We start from the raw sequence: 5000 nt of genomic DNA, 5'->3' as shown, positions 1-5000 counted from the left end.
GCGCGGAGTGGGAGCCACCCCCTCCCAGCCCCCACCTCCGTCACCCGGTTCCTTCACTTCTTCTTAACTGAGCCCGCCTTTAACTTCCCGCTCTTTCCCTTCTCTTCCGATTTCTGCTTCCGCACCCCTTCGTCCTTTTGGCTTTGCTGATGTTCTCGTACAGAGTGGGATCCTCGGTTTGGCTGAGAGAGAGAGAGAGAGAGACAGAGAGAAAGAGAGAGAGTGAGTGTGAGGGAGGGCGCAGAGGGATCTGGGCGTCCTGGCGCGTTCGTCACGGAACTTGCCCTCCGTTGCCAGGTCAAAAATGATACAGTCAATGGCAGAAGCCTTCAGAGTATCGATAGGCAGAGGGATCTGGGTGTACAGATACAGAGTATTGATAGGCAGAGGGATCTGGGCGTACAGGTACACAGAGTATTGATAGGCAAAGGGATCTGGGCGTACAGGTACACAGAGTATGGATAGGCAGAGGGATCTGGGTGTACAGGTACACAGAGTATTGACAGGCAGGGGGATCTGGGCGTACAGGTACACAGAGTATTGACAGGCAGAGGGATCTGGGCGTACAGGTACACAGAGTATGGATAGGCAGAGGGATCTGGGTGTACAGGTACACAGAGTATTGACAGGCAGGGGGATCTGGGCGTACAGGTACACAGAGTATTGACAGGCAGAGGGATCTGGGCGTACAGGTACGCAGAGTATTGACAGGCAGAGGGATCCGGGCGTACAGGTACGCAGAGTATTGACAGGCAGAGGGATCTGGGCGTACAGGTACACAGAGTATTGACAGGCAGAGGGATCTGGGCGTACAGGTACACAGAGTATTGACAGGCAGAGGGATCTGGGCGTACAGGTACACAGAGTATTGACAGGCAGAAGGATCTGGGCGTACAGGTACACAGAGTATTGACAGGCAGAGGGATCTGGGCGTACAGGTACACAGAGTATCGACAGGCAGAGGGATCTGGGCGTACAGGTACACAGGGTCACTGAAAGTGGCAACGCAGGTGGAGAAGGTAGACAGGAAGGCATACGGCAATGCTCGCCTTCATCGGCCGGGGGCACTGAGTTTAAAAATTGGCAAGTCACGTTGCAGCTTTATAGAACCTTAGTGAGGCCGCACTTGGAATATAGAGTTCAATTCTGGGTCACCCACACTACCAGAAGGATGTGGAGGCTTTGGAGAGGGTTACAGAAAAGATTTACCAGGATGTTGCCCCTGGTACGGAGGGGACATTAGCTACGAGGAGAGGTTGGAGAAACTTGGTTTTTTCTCACTGCAGGTTGAGGGGGAGACCCATGCCTTGGAGTTCCTGTTCATAAGAATCTTTTAAAAATGTAACTGTGCTAATTGTTGGGAAGCTGTTAAAATAAAAAGGTAGGGTTTTACCCCCCCGCTGCACTTAAGAGCTTAAATAAAAATTGAATGTTCCTGTGTAACAGGCTCGAGAGAGAGAGAGAGGGGCTGAGTGGTCTCCAACTGTTCTTCCCATTCATTCCCCCTCTCTCTCTGTCTCTCTCGGCCAACATTGTCTACCTGATACGCTGCAGGAAAGGATGTCCTGAGCCCACGGTACGTTGGGGAGACCGTGCAGACGCTACGGTGAATGAACATCGCTCGACAATCACCAGGCAAGACTGTTCCCTTCCTGTTGGCCAACACTTCACGGGCATTCGGTCTCTGATCTTGGGGGTAAACATTCTCCGAGGCGGCCTTCACAACATGGGACAGAGTCGCTGAGCAGAGACTGAGAGCCACATGGGGACGGCCTCACCCGAGACCTTGGGTTCATCTTGCACTATCTGTAACCCCCCCCGGGCTTGTAAAATCTCACTCACTGTCCTGTCTGGAGACAATCTCTTTAACCTGTACTTAACCCTCTCTCCACTCACATTGTCTGTACCTTTGAGACTTGATTGCCTGTAAAGTCTCGCATCCCAACCATTATTTTGTAAATTGAGTTTGTGTCTTTATATACCCTGTTTGTGGCCAGCTACCTGACGAAGGGATAGCGCTCCGAAAGCTCGTGGCTTTTGCTACCGAATAAACCTGTTGGACTTTAACCCGGAGACCTCTCACTGTGTTTACCCCCAGTCCAACGCCAACCTCCCCTCAACCTCCAGCGAGAACAAGCCAAGCTTCTCCAACCTCTCCTCCAGGGCTAATTCCCCTCCATACCAGGGGCAACATCCTGGTAAATCTTTTTCTGGAACCCTCTCCAAAGCCTCCACATCCTCCCGGTAGTGTGGGTGACCCAGAATTGAACTCTATATTCCAAGAGCGGCCTCACTAAGGTTCTATAAAGCTGCAACGTGACTTGCCAATTTGTAAACTCAGTGCCCCGGCCGATGAAGGCAAGCGTGCCGTACGCCTTCCTGACTATAATGGCCTCTGTCTCCACCGTAGAGGTTCGATGAAATATGCGAGGAATAGACATAGAGGGAGTGAGGGAAGGCAGAGGGGATGAGTTGCGCCGATTGTATCCCATACCTACCAGGCCCATCTATAACCTCAATCCTCTACACTGCTAAGACTCCTACCCTTGATATTGTACTCCTTCATCCCATTGGACCTGCCAAAATGGACCACTACACATTTATCTACCTTGAAGTCCGTCTGCCACTTCTCCGCCTATCTACGTCTCGCTGCAACTTCTCCTTATCGCAGTTTTACGTTAGCCGCCTCTCACAGTCGACCAAGGCCGCAAGAAACTACCAAGAGTCGCGAACGTAGCCCAGCCCCATCACGCAAAAACTACCTCTGAAGTGGCACTAATCCCGTCTTAATAAGAGAGAAAATGTGAAGGTGGTGAACGTAGCCCCCAATCCATCACACAAACCAGCCTCCCATCCAGTGACTCCCTCTACACTTCCCGCTGCCTCGGGGAAAAGCAGCCGACATCATCAAGACCCCCCCCACGCTAGAGTGTAGCGAAACTTCAGCTTAACATACAAATCGCACAGTGCAGAAGGAGGCCATTTGGCCATCAAGTCTGCAATCCACCCAGGCCTTATCCCTCTAACCCCACACATTTACAGTGTTAATCCCCTGACACTAAGGGGCAATTTAGCATGGCCAATCCACCCTAACCTACACATCTTTGGACACTAAGGGACAATTTAGCATGGCCAATCCCACCTAACCTACACATCTTTGGACACTAAGGGACAATTTAGCATGGCCAATCCACCTAACCTACAGATCTTTGGACACTAAGGGACAATTTAGCATGGCCAATCCACCCAACCTGCTCATCTTTGGTCACTAAGGGACAATTTAGCATGGCCAATCCACCCTAACCACATCTTTGGACACTAAAGGATAATTTAGCATGGCCAATCCACCCTAACCTGCACATCTTTGGATACTAAGGGACAATTTAGCATGGCCAATCCACCCAACCTGCACATCTTTGGAGACTAAGGGGCAATTTAGCATGGCCAATCCACCTAACCTACACATCTTTGGACACTAAGGGGCAATTTAGCATGGCCAATCCCCTAACCTACACATCTTGGACACTAAGGGACAATTTAGCATGGCCAATCCACCTAACCTGCACATCTGTGGACACTAAGGGGCAATTAGCACGGCCAATCCACCTAACCTACACATCTTTGGACACTAAGGGACAATTTAGCATGGCCAATCCACCCTAACCTGCACATCTGTGGACACTAAGGGGCAATTTAGCATGGCCAATTTATACGGGGTGAGCGAGGAGAGAATGTGCAGACTCCGCACAGACAGTGACCCAAGCCAGGAATCGAACCCGGGTCCCTGGCGCTGTGAGACAGCAGCGCTAACCCGCTGTGCCACCCCTACACCACTACTTTCTGTGGGAGTGAATTCCACACATTCCCCACCCTCTGGGTGAAGAAATTTCCTCTCATCTCAGTCCTAAAAGGTTTACCCCTTACCCTCAAACTATGACCCCCCTGGTTCTGGGCTCCCCCCACCATGGGGAACATTCTTTCTGAATCTCCCCTGTCTAACCCTGTTAGAATTTTATCAGTTTCTATCAGATCCCCCTCTCCCTCTTCTAAACCCCAGTGAATATAATCCTAACCCACTGAGTCTCTCCTCATATGACAGACCTCGTCCCAGGAATCAGCTGGGAAACCTTCACTCTGCTCCCTCTATAACAAGGAACATCCTTCCCCAGATACGGAGACCAAAACTGTCCACAATACTCCAGGTGTGAACATAAGAACATAAGAACATAAGAAATAGGAGCAGGAGTAGGCCGTCTAGCCCTTCGAGCCTGCCCCGCCATTCAATAAGATCATGGCTGATCTGTCGTGGCTCAGTTCCACTTTCCCGCCCTCTCCCCATAACCCTTAATCCCCTCTCTTATCAAAAACCCATCAACCCGCCGTCTTAAAAATATTTAGCGAGGCAGCCTCCACCACTTCAACGGGCAGAGAATTCCAGAGATTCACCACCCTTTGAGTGAAGAAGTTCCTCCTCAACTCCGTTCTAAACTTGCCCCCCCTTTATCTTGAGGCTGTGCCCCTAGTCCTACTGTCCTTTCTGAGCGGGAAGAGTCTCTCCACCTCTATCCTATCCATCCCATTCATCATCTTATACGTCTCAATGAGATCTCCCCTCATTCTTCTAAACTCTAACGAGTACAAGCCTAGTTTATTCAGCCTCTCCTCATAGCTCAACCCCCTCAACTCCGGTATCAGCCTAGTAAACCTCCTCTGCACTCCCTCCAAGGCCAAAATATCCTTGCGTAAGTGCGGCGACCAAAACTGCACACAGTGCTCCAGCTGCGGCCTCACCAATGCCCTATACAGCCGCAGCAAGACCTCCCTACTTTTATATTCAATCCCCTCGCTATGAAGGCCAGCATCCCATTCGCCTTCCTGACCACCTGCTGCACCTGCAAGCTGGGTTTTTGCGACTCATGCACAGGACCCCGAGGTCCCTCTGCACCGTCGCCTGCTGCAGTTTTTCTCCACGTAAGTAATAATCCTTCCTACCATTCTTC

The 5000-nt window shown here is 50.9% G+C and overlaps 1 pseudogene across 1 annotated transcript in view; it reads right to left on the bottom strand.

Annotated features, from left to right (window-relative positions):
• Positions 1-53: 53 nt before the first annotated feature.
• Positions 54-5000, bottom strand: part of LOC145340265 (tyrosine-protein phosphatase non-receptor type 6-like) — a 23861-nt pseudogene continuing 18914 nt past the window's right edge. Inside the window, exon 8 of the transcript XR_013886225.1 lies at positions 54-182. The product of XR_013886225.1 is annotated as a tyrosine-protein phosphatase non-receptor type 6-like (transcript). The remainder of the gene's footprint in view (positions 183-5000) is intronic.

This window comes from Carcharhinus amblyrhynchos, unplaced genomic scaffold (assembly GCF_965287045.1).
Source record: "Carcharhinus amblyrhynchos unplaced genomic scaffold, sCarAmb.v2.hapA scaffold_886, whole genome shotgun sequence".
Taxonomy (NCBI): Eukaryota; Metazoa; Chordata; class Chondrichthyes; order Carcharhiniformes; family Carcharhinidae; genus Carcharhinus; species Carcharhinus amblyrhynchos.
This window is presented reverse-complemented; position numbering and strand designations above follow the sequence as displayed.